The following is a 17,158-nucleotide window of genomic DNA, read 5'->3' on the forward strand; positions in this document are numbered from 1 at the left end:
TATATATTTATGATTGTTCGTTCTTCTTGAGAGATTGTCCCTTTCACTAATATGTAGTATCCTTCTTTGTCTCTCACAATTGTTTTGCATTTAAAGTCTATTTTGTCTGATATTAATATAGCTACTCCTGCCTTTTTTTGCTTATTGTTTCCTTGTAAGATTGTTTTCCAACCATTCACTTTCAGCCTCCATGAATCTCTGGGTCTAAGATGTGTCTCTTGTAGACAGCATATAGATGGGTCATATTTCCTTATCCGATGTCCCAGTCTGAATCTTTTGATAGGTGAGTTTAATCCGTTGACATTCAGTGTTATTACTTTCAAGGAATTATTTATCTTAGCCATATTTTGATTGGACTTGTGTTTGTCATATTTTGTTCGTTTGTTTTTTCTTCTTTTTCTTTTTTATTGCTCTTACACTCTCCTCCAACTCTGCCTGTCCTGTTTTTTCCTTTCTTCCTGCAGAACTCCCTTTAGAATTTCTTGAAGGGGAGGTTTCTTGTTGGCATACTCTTTCAGTTTCTGTTTATCTGTGACTATTTTGAGCTCTCCATCATTTTTAATGCTATTTTAGCTGGGTAGAATATTCCTGGTTAGAAATTTTTTTCTTTAAGTACCTTGACTATATCATACCACTGCCTTCTTGCCTCCATTGTTTCAGATGAGAAATCAGCACTTAATCTTATGGAGGCTCCCTTGTATGTCATGGTTTTCTTTTCTCTTGCTGCTTTTAGAATTTTCTCTTTCTCTTGAGCATTGGATAATTTGACAAGTATATGTTTTGGGGTGGGCCTGTTGGGGTTTATGAACTTTGGGGTGCGTTGTGCTTCTTGGATATGTACATCTGTCTCTTTCAGTAGATTTGGGAAGTTTTCAGCCATTATTTCCTGCAACACCCCTTCTGACCCCTTTCCCTTCTCTTCTCCTTCTGGGATGCCTATAATACGTATGTTTGTGTGTTTTGCCTTGTCAATCAGGTCCCTAAGTCCTAGCTGGATTTTTTCTATCTTTTTATCAATCAATTCTACTATCTGTTTGATTTCCAATGTACTGTCTTCCACATCGCTAATTCTCTCCTCTGCCTCTTGTAATCTGCTGCTATTTGTTGCGAGTATATTTTTGATTTCTTGAACCGTGGTGTTCATTCCCATCATATCTGTTATCTTTTTGCGTATGTCTGCAATTTCCTCTCCAAGTGTTTTCTTCATATTGTTAAACACTTCCTTTACTTCATTAAGTTTGTCTCTGATATATGTTCTGAGATCTTTAATTACTTGTCTGAAGTTCTGCTCCCCTTCCTAGTTTTTAGTTTGTTCATTGTATTCAGCCATGTTTTCCTGGTTACTTGTTTGGTTTGTAGTTTTTTGTTGCTGTCTGGTCATCATTTTATCTTGATGGGTTTAATCAGTTCCTTAGTTTCTTTGTCTAGTCTTGGGGATTAATTAGCTGTTGTTCTTGCATAAGTGTTATATCTTCTCTTTGTCACTTTGTTCTTCTTATTCTTATTTCTTGTCACTGGCTGAGTTCACTTTGAGGGAAAATATTAGGGCCAGGGATGGGCAATTGTGTAGAAAAGGAAAATGTGTAAAGTAGTATTGGTAATAAATGTTACTAGAGCAACAATATGAGATCTGGGAGGATGGGTATTAGGCTCATGTAAGTTATGTAGAGTTATAGCAGTAAGTAGAGTACCTATAATGAGGTAGTCAACTGAATATGGGAGGAATATGGTATGAATTAAAAAGTCAGTGTTTTCATGAGAGAGGGAAAGAGAAAAGAAAGACAATAGTATCGAGAGTGGATAAGAGACAGAAAACAAAACAAAGGTATTAGAAATTAAAAGTTAGACAATTTGGTGCCAAAGAAAGGGAGGTAGAATATAGGAGAGACAGTAGATGATGGAGGATATCAAGATGTGTGGGAAAAGGGATAGTATAGGTGGCCAAAATCAATTCACACAGAAATGAGGCAATGGAGGATGAGGAAACCCAGCAAATGTGTGGTGTTCCCTGCAGCACCTATTGTATAATTAAGATAAAATAAAATAAGAAAAAGAGGGGGAAAAAAAAGAGAAGTGAAAAAAGGGGGGGGGAGTGGGCAAAGAAAAGTGAGGGAAACAAGCAAGAAAAAGAAAAAAAAACCCTAAATAAATGAAAAAAGACCTTGGGGGATTCAGTGGGAGAAAAGACTAGGAGATAATGCAATATTAGCAACCATGAAAAAAGAAAAAAGAAAACAGAGAAAAAGGAAAGAGGAAAAAAAAAACTGTAAACGTCGAGGGCTAGGACAATCAAGGACCTCAGATGGACCTCAGGGTGTGGTGGATTCAGGCATAGGAAGTCTGTGATATTGCAGACTCAAGAGGTGTGAGTCTCTGGGGTGTGGGCCACCAGGGTTTAGGGGACACAGACCTGGCAACCTCCATTCCAGTTAACAGGGAGCCTGGGAGCACCGCAGTGCAACACAGCCTTCAGGGATCCCTGTAGCAGTGTGCCATCCCTATGGGGGGGGGGGTCACATCCGCGAACTCTGACCTCTGTGTCAGAAAACCAAAATTCCCCCTCTCACAAGAGTGTCTTCTTTCACTGTGTCACCAATTTGACTTGAGGACACCTCCCACCCTGCAAGCCCCCAAAACAGCCTGCTGGGGGCACCTCTATATTGCAACCAATTTAAGGACACTGCAGATCGGCAGCCAGCCCTAGGGGGCGGGGCTCTAGCCGGAAGCACTGAACTCTGAGTCAGAAATCCAAAATTCCCAGCCTCGCAAAAGACTCCTCTGTCTGTTTCTCCTAATCGGCTTCCAGCCACCTCCCTCCCTGCAAGCCCCTGAAACAGCCTACTGGTGACGCCTCTTTATTGGGATCGATTTAAGGACCACTGCAGATCGGCGGCCAGGTCTAGGGGGTGGGGCTCTAGCCGGAAGTGCTGATATCCGTGTCAGAAACCCAAAATTCCACGCCTCGCATAAACTCCATCTCTGTCTCACCAAATCGGTTTCCAAAGACCTCCTGCCCTGCAAGCCTCTGAATAGCCCGCTCAGGGCTTATGAATTCCCCAGCACCGCAGAGCCTCCAGGAATCACCACTGCCATGCCACCCGCCCCAGGGGGGAATGTCCTGCGCGGCAGCCTGTAACTCCATGTAAGAGAGCCTCAATTCTACCTTTTACACGAATCTTCTCTGTCACCGTCCCACCAAATCGATGTCCAGACACCTCCTGCCCTGCAAAATCCCAAAACAGCCTGGTCCTGAAGAATTTCCAAGGCTGCCCAGCCGCTTCTTTGCAGGAGAGACTATAAGGTGCACTCACTAAGACACCATCTTGCCTCGCCTCACCTGATTTTTCTTACAACTGGAAGAATGCCTGTATTCTAAGGCCTTTCACAAACCCAAGTTGCCTACTTTTGCCCTCATGTTTATATTCAGTCTGTTGTCTTTTCTAGTTTCCAGAGATGGTCTTGCCCATGAGGGACACTGGGCCCCTAAGAGGCTACAGTAGAGGTGTACCACAGAAGGAATTTGGGGGACTGTGTTACAGTGAATCAGAGGTAGATGGGAGAAGAGGATAGAAAAGTGGGATGTGAGAACCAGGTCAGCTAAGAGAAAAATACAAGTCTACAAGTTGGGTTGTGACAAGACCTGGGGTATGTTTTCAAATTCCTCATGCAGTTATGGGGACTGTCACAGGGAAGTGAACAAGTGAGCAGGAAGACAGAAAAGAACATCTGAGGTGTTCTCAGTGGGAGGTCCTGGCTTGAGCTAGGGTGATGGTGACCAGCTTTGCTTATATCCTAGAGCATAATCAGCAGGACTGTATTTTGTTTTGGGAGGTGGGTTCAAGGGTAAAGGAGTAGTCAAGGTCACTCCTCCAGCTTGGTCTTGATCCCTGAGGTTGGAACTGTGAGAAAGGGAAGGTTTAAAAACATTTAAGTGGACTTTTGTTCCTGTTAGATTTAAGATGTTGATATTGTTGAGTGGGAAAAAATAAAGAATAGCACATAAAGTATTATCCAATTCACATAAACACATGTAATTTAACTTATTGGACACATTCAATAGCTCTTTGGAAACCCATCCAAAGGCCTTTATACTTTGGGTGAGCTGGGGAGAGAATTATGAGCTCACTGTAACCTGCATCTTAACAGATTATGGATTATGCTGTGTTTACATTTCTAAATAGATTTGTGCTTGCTTTAAGAAGTTTCCAGGAGATTGGTCAGTAAAAGAGCAGTTTCCTGGAGAGCACACAGGGGTTGGTGTTGGTAGGATAACCCCTGGTGGGAACTCCTTTATTCTCTGGGAAGCAGCTGTGGACACTGATCCCAGACAGTGCAGGGAACTTTGGGCACTAGGGTCACTGTCATGTTCTAGGGGTTCAAGCAAGTCAATGCTGAGCAGAGGTCTGTGGGCATAGCCAGTCCAGTGAGGGGGTGGGAGTAAACATAAGGGCTCACTGGCTTTAGCAGAATGGCTCAGTGGCTATGTCTCCGTGGGGACTCTCTCTCAGAGCTATTTCAGGAGAATGGAGTGCCTAAGCCACACTTTCCTTACTGAGGCCACAGGAAGCAGAAATCATTGATAGGCCCTACTCTCAAGTCTCATTAGCCATAGTTTGCAGGGAAGAATCTCAATGGCATGAGTTGATTGGCTTGAAACCTCCTCCCGCCTGCAACCCAGTGCTACCTGGCAGATAAAGATCCGAGTCTGCTCTGCTCATCTGTGTGACTCAGGAGGACAATTCAGGGCTTTCCAACATGTTTTGAGCTCCCCTCCTCCTCACAATCCTTGCTCACTGCCCTGGGGAGATATCCTGATATTGGTCAATGGGTGGCCCCTTCATTTATTCCTTTCCTGTCCCATTGAGAGTCTGGTCTTGAACTCACCCCTCATGGCTGAGGTGTGCAGCAAGGAATGAAGGAAAAAAAGGAAAACTCTTCAAGTCATGATCAAGACAAGTCCAGAAAAGATGGGAAAGTTCTGATAAGATTCTGGGTCAAGGAGGCCTGGGGTTTGAACCACGGACCTCCCATGTGGTAGGTGGACGCCCTGTCCATTTCACCAAGTCTGCCTCCCTGATGCTTAAGTCTTAAGCTGGCACCATGGGAAGTAAACACACAGGGGAAAGAAAGGCAAACTCCAGCAAGAAAGGAACCTTGAACCCAGAGAGAAGAAAAACCCTGGAAGGGAGGATCCCAGGAAGTCTGAACCCTGGCAAACATCAGCAGCCATCTTACTCCAACATGTGAAAATAGATTTTGGTTGAGGAAGTAACTTATAAAGACCAACCAATTTCTAGTATTTTGCCTCAATACCCTTTTGGTTGACTAATACACTCACTAAAGGTTACTTCCCTCACCAATGTCTATTTCCACATCAGCTGGGCATTCAACACATGAACTGATGAGCAAGATGGTTGCTGATGTCTGCCAGGGTTCAGGCTTCCTGGGTTCTCCACAAGGTCAGTTGTAGATTAGGAGGCTCTCTAGGCTTTGCCTCTTTCCACAAGGTTAGCTGTAGACTATGAGGTGAATGGCTCTTTCTCTCTCCCTGGGGTTTCTGCCATGTCTAAGGAGTCATCTCTTCTCCTCTGTGTTCTTCTTCTGGATCAGGTCCTTTTTTCCTGGGGCTTGCTTCTCTTTCCTCTGCATGCTGACTTCCTGGGGCTCCAGCTTAAGCCCTTCAGCATCCAACTCCAACATCCAAACTCCAAGATCAGAAACCCTCAGTTCTGTCCTTTGCGATGCCTTTTACAAGTGCTTGGTGGGTGGGGACTCAACACCCTTTTGACATGGCCCAATCAAAGCCCTAATCATAACTTAATCATGCCCAGGTACAGACCAGTTTACAAATATAATCCAATATCTATTTTTTGAATTCATAACTATATCAAATTGCTACAAATACTGTTACCAGTCCACTCACATGGTGGAATCAAAGCCCGGATCCTAATAAGTAATTTAATCAAGACATGTCAGCTGAATCGAATGCAGTCAAGGGGTATCACACTTAGAGGAATAGATCGGTTCACAAGCATTTATTTTTTAATTAGTAACTAATCTCAAACTCCCACACCCCTACTCCAGCATTGTCTGATCTGATGTGTGGACACCCCTGTCCACCCCCAATAGCTCACTGGTAAACTGGAGATAGGTGTTGGGGCTCATGCAGGAGAGACAGGTGGGAGACTCCCAACTCTGGCCTCAACCCTGCAATGAGCTCTAGGCCTGGATTGTAGCCCCACCTACTTTCTGTCCTTTGATTGATTAGATGAAATGTTTTGGCAATCACAGTGGACCTCAGCCCCAAATCTGACCAGGTGCAGGAATGTGACTGGATCCCAAAGTATCTGTCATAGATGGGATTATCTGAGCTACAAAAGGGTTGAAAGTTCAGTCCTGGCTACAGAACATCTTTGAGAGAGCAAGAGGAGAGCTGTATAGACACAGAAGTGTGTACAGGGGACTCTGGAGAAATTTCTATGTGACATGGATGCAAAGATACTTTTGTTTCATCCTCCCTGTGCCCAGATTAGAAAATATCAGCCCACACCAAATCAGCTGGGCATTCAACACATGAACTGATGAGCTAAGAAATTTCATAGCCTCCATATCACTTTCTTTTGACAAGGGTTTGGATACTGGAAGGGCCACCTAGTAAATATTTTGGCTATTGGGGCCATACTATGGTAGTAAGTTCTTTAGCTTTGCCTGGGAGTGACAGTTTTAAAGCAGCTACATGGACCCTGTCAACATGGAAAAAACAAACTGAGCTGCAGGGCAGCAAATGACTTATTTAGGGTCTTAGAATTTCAAATCTGGGAGGACTGATTCAGGTAGCAATCCCAACTGTGTCCCGAGGTGGAATTCCAGTCAATGATATTTAAGAGAGACTACACAAGTTGTTGGTGGTTGGAGGATATTTGGGGTTCTACCATTGTGCTTCAGTTTACTTGAGTGAATTTTTTTTTTTTTTTTTTTTTGCTTTAAACCATTTGTATTGGAACCCACATACTGGAATCAGACACATACATAAGACAAATATTACAAAGAAGTTAATGTTGACTCCTTGACAGTTGTCTTCCTTGACATGAAAATTTTACAGCAGTTTTGTCCAGTCAAGTTCTGCTGCTTGTACAGATAGAGGAAAGCTCCCTGAATCAGCCAACTTCCAGACAGGACATTCTACATGTCAGCAAAATCCTGAAACACAGCAACCAGAGAAGGTGCATGGCTCTCCAGTACTTGCCACAGTTTGCCGTCACTGCTAAGTGTCTAAGCCACTTGACAGCACTTCTCCAGGCAGGTCAATTCCAAACCTAAGGGCCTCAGGCTTTAAATTAATGCAGTCTCCAGGAACAATACTGCTCCTGGCTGGGTGACTAAAACTCTCACACTTTATTCAAAGATAACACACCTACAGATGTCTTAACGCCAAAGCCCCCTTGTGGCCCTGGAACTTGCCTGTGGGGTTCAGGGGCCTGGGGACAGGAAAACAGTGAGTCAGCAGAGACCAGGGAGAATAGGACCAAGTTTTCCATGCCCCAGGCTGGTCAGTTTCTAGTCGTGGAGTCACCGAGACTTCAGAAACTCTAGTCTGTAAAGGTAAATCATCCTTCCAGCCTCGGACTGCACTCCCCCTCAGGGAACAGGGGCCCTGCAGCACCTGCACAGTGGTGGTGAGTGAATATTTAATTTATGGTTGTTTTAAGAAGTCCACATGTCCTGGGTTTTGGAGGAATATTGTTGCTTCAGGCTTTACACTTTTTCACAGGGTGTAATATATGGATGGGAATTGCCTAAGTGTAACTTCCAGAATGACCTCCTGGATGCTGACCATTCTGAGATTTGAGCTTCCATCTTTCAATCATGTGCCCTTGGAGCCTCACTCTCTAAACTATTTTCCACCCAGAAATTCTGAGGCACAATGTGGCTGGTGTATGGCAGGAGAAGTCAATTTGGAATTAGCAGCAAATAGTAAAGATATGGTCTTAATGGAAATGGTAGGGAGTCTGAGAGCTAATGCTGTTCTAGAAGCTGATCTTAATATTTTAAATGTGGACCTTCCTGTGGTGATTCCCTACAGTAATTTTATCTAGGGCTTTCTAGAACAGAGAAAACAATATGTTACCTGAAGCTCTGATGCTCAAATCAGACACATCTAGGTTTTAAATCCTGGCTCAACTTAAAACTAGCTGTCCTTCAATGGTTTCAGCCTGTGTTCCTTAGGTGTGAAAAAGCAATGTTGTTAGGCATCTCAGTGTTTGATGGTATGATTAAAGAAAAGAATGAATTTTGTCATTTCAAATAAATTCTGACTAATGTCATGTAGTTGTCTTAGGTGGAAATTAACAAATAGAAAGGCCTGGAAGTTGATGAGGCCACTGGCTTCAAGATCAGTTGTAAAATGGCAGATCTCTTGTGCAAGAAATATCAGTAGACAGCACCATGGACAAAGAATGGCAAGAAATCAAATGCCAAGGAGATACAGATGATAATGTGGTGTTTGTTAGTGCAGAACATATCAGTGAAGATGCTGACATTGTCTTTGTTAAGGAAATCTCACATCTGAAAGCCATAATTTCAAAGATTTTGAACAGAGTTACGCCTGGCTCAGGTTAAAAAAGTAAGAAACACCTCATGAGTGATGAGAGTGATTATGCATCGAGACCTGCAACTGAAGTATCCCCACCTTCAAAAGGAATGACCAATTTGCAGGTTTCTCAACCTGAATCAAGATCCAAAGACAATCCTATTGTTATGCATTCCTCTAAACCTGCTTGTAACAGGAGCCCACCACCAGTCATGCCTCATGATTCTTCTAATGGGCTCTCACCATGGCCTCAGAAACCAGTTGGAGCTGTTCTTTCTGAAGGAGGAAAGGAGAAAGGTCCTTGTAATTCAAAGTGTTATGTCCCTTCTGATGTGAAAAGTGGCAACCCTAAAAGGCCTAAACTTGGAGAAGATATTGCAGAGGAATGTTTCTCTGATACCCTTTCAGATATGTTTCCTACAATGAACCCTTGTAAACTCCCAAAGTTTGATCCAATCCCATTTAACCATGTTCAAAATGAAGCACATTTTCCATTGGCATGTCAAAATGCCAAGGCACATTTGGCTCTTACAAACTCAGACATAGCAAATAGCTTTGAAGAACCAGGAAAAACAGACATTTTGAGCACAAAATGTCAGAATAAGACTTAATTTCAAGGAAGCAAATAGGGTCATGTTACTTGATAACTTTTTCTATGGACATTATGAAGGAGGCAGGCACCCAGAAGAGAAGATTCATGCAAATTTTAAATGTGCCAGTTGTTCAAAAGTTCTAAAAAATGTAAAGTATTTGAAGCATATGAAACAGCATTTGGAGCTTGAGAAGGAGAGAGGCGACAGCTGGGAAGTCCACAGCACCTGCCAGCACTGCCACCAGCTGTTTCACACTCCCTTGCAGGTACAGTGTCACATTGAAAGTGTTCAGATCTCTGAAGAACCATCCTCTGTTTGTAAAATCTGTGAATCATCATTTGAAACTCATCAGGTTCTCTTAAAACACATGAAGGACATTCATATACCTGGTGAGATGCCCTATGTGTGCTAGGTGTGCAATTACAGATCATCAGTCTTTGCTGATGTGGAAACCCATTTCCAAGCATGCCATGAAAACTCCAAAAACTTGCTGTGTCCCTTTTGTCTGAAGATTTTCAAAACATCAATTTCTTATGTGTCTCATTGTTGGCGACATTGGAACAACAGTCTTTTGGTATTCCAAGTGCTGTCTACAGTTTTTAACTTTGAAAGAGAAATTGGAGCTTTTCACCAAGAATCATCAAACTTTTAAAATGCCAGAACAACTGGAAGGGTTGCCACCTGAAACAAAGGTTATTATTCAAACTTCACTTCAACCAAGATCAAGAGATGTATCATCCATTATTATAATCAACGCTCACAATTAGTGATCTCAGTTACCCCCCTGCTAGACCAAGGAGACAGTGGTTATGAACAGAAGACTTTCCTGACTCTTGCAGCTAGCATTCTGCAAGAATTATGAATGACTCAAGATAGGCTTTGCCATCTATACCTTGGTTTTAGATGCTCACCATATAATCAATTTACAGGTTTCTGGTTTTAAGAAATGTCCAATTTTTCCTTCCTCCTCCCTTCTAGACACCTTACCCCTGTGTCACACTGATTGCAATCTATCCAGATGTCCATAGTTTCATTTTCCCAGTTTTTTTTTAAAGTTTAAATAGAGGAAATCACAAAATATATACTTTCCTTTATTTTTTCTTCAATATTTCCTGTGAGATGTACCCTTTGGGTATGTGGTAGTGAAGTTTTTCTTTTCATTGCCTGGTAGATATACGTTAAATGAATATGGCATACTTTGATATGTCTATTTTATTTTGATGGGTTTTAGGGAAAATGTTTATTTCTTTTTATTAATGCTGTTAAGAAGTTTCTTGTGCATCTTTTTTTGGGCATTTGCACTTATTTCTCTTGGGTATATATATGTCTAAGAGAAAAAATGTTGGAACTGCAGGTAAAATGTAGATATATTTTCTCATTTGCTAAAGCTTTTCAAAGCATATACCATAAAATGGATTGTCTTTAATCATGGGAAATCACCAGCTTTCAAACTTACAGTTTTGATGCTGAAAAAATGTCTAAATCAGGGCATCATCAGGTGAGTGTTCTCCCTGAAAACCAGTCGGCATCGGTCCTTGAAGCCCTGTCATGTAGCAGGTGGATGATTGCATCTCCTGGTATTTCCCTTCTCTATCTGTTTCTGTTCCTTTCAGGTAGTTACATTGATGCATTTCTGAATGAAGTGGATCACATCTTAAGACAATATCCTACTCACCATAAGGTCCTACTTAAAAGGGTTTGGCTACACAGGAAGGGATTAATGTTAAGAATATAATTTTTGGTTATATGTGTATCTTCAACCATACAACTATCAAATACTTTATCACAAGGTTTTAAAACAATTTCTTTCCCCACCAGCCATACTGTGATTCCCATTGATATAGATTCTTTTCAACACTTGGTATAGTTAGACTTTTGAATGAGAGCCATCCTCTTCAAATTGTAGTATTATCTCATATTATGTGCCTGTTTGACTTTACTTTCATTTTTATTTAATTGTCAGTGGGCAAGCGTTTGAGGGAAATAATGGAGAATGGAAATGTCCTCTGTCTTGTTCTCACATGAATTCCAAGGATACATTATCACTGGTACTTTGTGTGTTCAATTTAAGAAAAGTCTGCCCAATGTTTTAGTTTGCTAAAAGTTCTGGAGAAAAATAACAGAAATGGTCTGGCTTTTAGAAAAGGATTGTATTAGGTTAAAAACTTTAGTCCAAGGTTGTGTAAATGTCCAAATCAAGGCATCATCAGAGGTGCTGTCTCACTCATGGTTGGAAGCTTGCAGATCCTGGACCATTCCTTGTGGCAAGGAAAGATGTATTCTGAAGATCTCTCTTTGCTTTCATCTCGAGGCTCTCTTTCTCCCTGAGCTCAACTCTGGGTAATCAGTTTCAAAGACTTGTCACCCCCTTCCACACTGGACTTCCTCTTTTCAGCTTCCTCCTGCTCTGTGGTTCCTCTGTTTTCTCCCTCTCAGCATCTCAGGTTTCTCTTTCTTTCTGAGGCTATAGCCATCATGGATTTCTAACTCATTATGGAAGAATAAAATAGCAATCCTTTTATCAGCTTGTCTTCCTTGATTTATAAATGGTCAATAAAATGATTAGGACATACCTGGGTTCCAAAATCTAATCAGTCTCTTAACTAATGGGGTACAATCCAGTTGACCTAATCAAAATGTTCCTCCATAGAATCTTATCAAATGCTCCACATAAAATAGTTTACAGTCACAAGGGTTTGCATAAGAACATAACTTTCTGGGGTCCACAAAATTTTTAAACCAGGAAAACAGGTTACTAGGGGCAGGCATGGTGTTGGGAAAGAGGAGGTAATGCTTACATGGTACAGAGTTTCTATTTGGTGTGTTGGTGATGTTTTGGTCATGGACAGTGTTGATGTTGGCACAGCATTGAGCATGCAATAAACAACACTTAATTGTATACTTTAAAGTGGTCAAATAAATTTTATGTTGCATATATGTAATTAAAATTAAAGTATTTAATAAAAAATCATTGCCCTGGCAGCACAATGAACTCTAATGTCATCTATGGATTTAGTTCTTAACATAATTTTAATAATAGTGCTAATCATTTGTAACAAATGTAGCACACAAATGCAAAATATTAATTTTCAGGAAAATTTGTATGTGTGGGAATCTGGAAGCTTCCTACTTTCTGCATGATCCTTGTGTAAATCTACAATACTACTTGAAACAAGGAATTAAATAAGCAACAGGTTATGCAATGAAGGAATCACTCTGAGCTGTTTTCAGCTGATTCTGGGCGTTCAACCTAATTTGATCACCATCAACAAGAATCATTTCAACCACCTTCCAAAGCTGACATTTCCTGAACTGTAGTATACACGATACAGCTTCTGGAGGTAACAGGATGAATCTCAGCAATGGGGAGTGGCCAAACATGCTTTCAACAGAAAGCACGAAACAGTAAAGAGTTTGGGCTCCAGGTCCTGACTGTATAGTTCTGCTTCTGAAACTTTGACCTTTTCATTATAGAGGAGCGATGGTATCAGGTGGGAGATATTTCCCTTCCTAGCCCCAAGTCCACAAGCATCACACAACCACACACTTCAGTGGATCACAAAAAACAGAGCAATATGGCTGATTTTCCCATTTAAATGCTATGACCTGTCATCAGGTATACATTCTTTTGCTTGATCTATTTCTCAGTCTATCCATATATATATATATATATATTTTTTTTTTTTATAAAAATGGTCTTGAATACTTGCTATTTTCGAGGTACTTGGGATAAGCTCATGAATAACATAGACAAAAATTGTTCTCTACATAGGGTACCACAGGCAAAGAATGGGAAAGAAACCTAAAGACTGGGTCTTGAAGCTGATGAACTGATCTATGTTGGGGTGTGTGGCAGCTTGAGATTATTAATGAATCCCAAATAGTGAAAGATTATGTCTGTAAATGAACCTATTCCTCTGGGTTTGATGTCCTGTGATTATATTAAATTGAAAGGATTTAAGTTTCCTTGATAAAATCAATTTAGGGCTTTTGAATTGACCACTTCAGCAGGGCATGACTCAGAATGAGTCCCTGCTCCCTTGGTGAGCTTATATAAAAGATAATCACCCAGGAAGACACTTGGAAGTGGTGGGAACTTCCTCATTTTTGATCCTGCAGCCCCAGGGAGAAATGGACCATTTGTCTGATAGCTGACAGCTGACCTTGGAAGACAGCAGGGAGTGATATAGGAAGCCCTGAGAGATGAGCCCTAAGCAAGAAAGACTGCAGACTGGAAGCCCAGAGGGAAGTAGGGACCAGTAGAGATCAGTGTCCATCTTACTTCAACATATGGCACCTAATTTGGTGAGAAAGCAACCTTGAGATGGACACTTAATGGCCTCCTAACTGTGAGTGTTAACCCAAAATAAATACCCTTTATAAAAGCCAATAGCTTGTCAATTTAAGGGATGCTGATGCAAAGTTCCAGAAATATGTTGGCTCTTATTAAGGGTATAACTTTGGGGATAAAATGCTTACAGTTACAAGGTTGCAAAGAGTCCAACTCAAGATACCACAAGAGGTAAATTCTCATCAAAGTCTGTTGGTACTTGTTAAAGCAAGATTGGGGGTGATCTCTGCCTGTTCTGTGGGGCCTTTTTCCACTTAAGACTCTTTTGGCCCACTTCTTCTGATCTCTGCTGTAGGGTGGCATAGGGCTCCTTTCTTTTCCTGGGACTTCAGCTGTTTGATCCTTCTCCTTTCTGTCACATGGCAGAATTGAAATAATCAAGTTCTTTCCTCTTTGGATCTTTGGAGCTCTCTCTCTTCTCCCTCTGTCTTCTGTGAGTGTCTGTTTACATCAGCCCACTAAGTGGGTGGGGACTTAACCCTGATTTTAGCAAGTAATTTAATAAAACATTTCATATGAACCAAATACAATCAAAGGGGACCATACGCAGAGGAAAAAAGCAGGATTCCAAAATCCTTCTTTTATGGATTTCATAAATATTACACTGTTATATAAATTAATAAGAAATTTGTACCAGGAGAGTGAAGGACAGTTTATTGCAATTAACAAAAGTGCTGGAAAGTTGTTTTTTGTTTTTTTTTTCCCCTAAGGAGTTGAAAAGTACCTGCAGATCTGGAATATATTTTTATAAAAGGGAAAGGGTTGTATTTTTATTTTTTGTTTTTCTTTTTGAGAAATTGTGGACTGCTTCATGGAAAATGCATAGGTTGCTCTGAAGAGACTCTTGGTAGCAATATGGGTCCTAAAGTTATTTCTGAGAAGGCTTTAGAAGGTAATAAAAAAACTGTTACTGAACCTGGAGGCAAGGCAATCTGTGTTTTAAAATTGCAGAAACCCTAGCAAGATTGACTCCTGATGTTATGTGGAAGTCAGAATTTGAAAATGGTGAGCCTGGACATTTTGCTGAAGAGTTTTCCAAAGTAAACTCAGAGAATGCAGTTTGGATTTTCCTTGCAGTTTATAGGAAAATGCTAGACAAAAGGGATAAACTGAGAACTGAATTGTTGAGCACAAAGAAACCAGAAACTGATTCCAGACATTCTAATCCCATGGCGATCAAGACCCCAAATTATAATACCCCATTTGAGGAATTATCTAACCTTAGAACTTGTAAGCCAGGATTGAAAATGCTTTTACTGAGGAAAGACTTGTGGAAAATGTTACTGTCTTATGGTTTGGACGTCTGCTTCCTGCATGCTAAAATCACATGCATTTTGCAAGATCTGTATGAACAATACCACTTTCAGCCTGAACTAAAAGGGACATGGAAGGGAAAGATGGAAGTGAAAATGTCTTTAAGAGGGAAACCATGGAGGCTGAGGTCTGGAATTAAAACATCTCCTTGGGTCTAGAGAGGAACCCCACCCATGTGCACAGAGAGTGTGAGTTGGCCCCAACACTTGAAGACGGTGGATATTTAAGTCAGCTATTAAAGGGATTTTTTCCACCCCAGGCTATAAACAATGTGGAGCACATGCCCACAGTTTTCTAAAAATGACATTATTACCCCAGTGTGCTGAGAAGGGTGGGCCTGTTTCCCATGGGTTGGGGAGAGTGAAGTCAACACCTCAGTGCACTTAGAGGGGTGGGCCTGCTCCCCAAAGATTAGGGAAGGCCAGTTTGCCAATTCGCCGTACTGAGTGGGTTGGGCCCATACACCAGAGATGAGGGAGAATGTTACCACCTCCTCACTGTACTAAGGGGTTGTGACTCTACACCAGAGATTGGGTGAAGTGTGACCAACACCCCAAAGTTCTTGGATGGTCAGGTCTGGCACTTGATTGCCACCCAGATGCTTGATGAGAGTTGAACAACAAAAATGGCAATTGGGCCAGCCTATGAAAGGGGTGAGGTTCCATTAGGCCCCAAGGAAGAGAACAAACCATGAATTATGCCCTGCAGGTTTTCAGAACTGTTGATTACCAGTGACTCAAGTTTCCCTCAAAGAGTCTCCTTATGGCAAACAAATGTTTATCCTATGTCTGTTCCTTTGTATATTGGAAGCAGATAACTTTGTTTGTAAGCTTCACAGGTGTACATCCAAAGAGGAAATTGCCCCAAGGCAAACTCTATTTCTATAAACTGATTGTGATGTGATTTTGTAGTTAGCATTGCTAACTGAAAGGATTTAAGGTTTTTAAAAATCGTAATGTCTTTTGGCATTCAGAGGGTTGAGTGTGGCAGTGTGAGTTTATTTCTTAACCTCATAAAGAGAGATTATGTTTGTAAGTTAATTCATTCCTCTCAGTGTGATATCCATTGATGACATTAGATTCAGCTGATTTGTTTGATTAAATTACCTGGTAGTATTGGTGCTTTAATTTGACCATACAGTAGGGCAAACACGGCTGAGTCACCAACACTTTGATGGGCTGGTATAAATGGGCACTTAGACGGAAAGGCACACAGAAGAAGACACAGGAAGACAGAGAACTTCATAGACACAAAGCAGGAGAGAACTTTGATCCCACATCCCCTGGAAGCCTGGAAAGAAACAAGCCCTATGCCAGCCTGTAGCTGAAAGAGAGGAAGCCTGAAACCTCACATAGATGGCCTGCCATCATGCTTCAACATGAGGCAACTGACTTTGGTGGGCAAACAAACTTGAGTTTGACTCTTTAGAGCCTTTTAACTATGAAGATTTATCCCAAATAAATACCCTTTACAAAAGCCACCAGATTTCTGGTACTTTTGCATCAGTACCCCTTTGGCTGACTAATACAACTGGGATCCCTTGTTTTTCTCCTCCCCTACCACTTCCCTTTGCCTGTAAAATCCCTGATTGCTATTCTCACTTTGAACTGGTGTTAGGAAGTTTCCCCCAGTTCCTTCCTTGGGTACTCACAGTAACTCATCTTCTGAATGAGGGACTTGTTTCTCATTAGTGGTCCCAGATAGGACTCACCTTTCTATTGGAAATAGCCATGCTTAGGGTAACACTATTAAACATTTTTTCTGCTATTTTGAAATGAATCATACCTAAAGAAGAGTTCCATTAATGAATATTTACATTTTAAAGAAGTGTTAAAAATGGAAAGACATCCACTCATCCTTATATCTAACACCTGCTCCTAGCATATCAATCGGTCCCTTTCCCCATGTAAAGAGCATCCTGACAATGGCATAGAAAACTCCATTACCTCCCATGTGGGTGGAATCCTCATTTCCTTAGAGTCAAGATCCCTGGTAGTGTCAGTGCCCAGCCAAGGACACCGAGGTTGTTTCCCAAGTCCCTGGGTATGGTTAGCACCCAGCATATGATTCTCTATCCTCATTCCCAGTGACTTCAATGAAGTTGTACTACTAAATCAATCATGATTACAGTTTTTATGGTTTCATTGTAAAATTAGTTTCCTTTAATTCTTTACCTTTTTATTTTTTAGTGTGAATTTCATAGGATGGAAGTAAATCTGAAGACTGTCTCTAGAGGTCATCCTGGGAAGCAAATATGCTTCAAGTAGTTGGGCACCTGCCTACCACATAGGAGGTCCTGGGGTCAGTTCC

At 41.3% G+C, this 17,158-nt stretch overlaps 1 pseudogene; it reads left to right on the plus strand.

Annotated features, from left to right (window-relative positions):
* The first annotated feature begins 8,637 nt into the window (after positions 1-8,637).
* On the plus strand, positions 8,638-9,950 carry LOC101432107 (zinc finger protein 280A-like; annotated as a pseudogene).
* Positions 9,951-17,158: the final 7,208 nt, after the last annotated feature.

Source organism: Dasypus novemcinctus, chromosome 19 (genome assembly GCF_030445035.2).
Source record: "Dasypus novemcinctus isolate mDasNov1 chromosome 19, mDasNov1.1.hap2, whole genome shotgun sequence".
Classification (NCBI taxonomy): domain Eukaryota; kingdom Metazoa; phylum Chordata; class Mammalia; order Cingulata; family Dasypodidae; genus Dasypus; species Dasypus novemcinctus.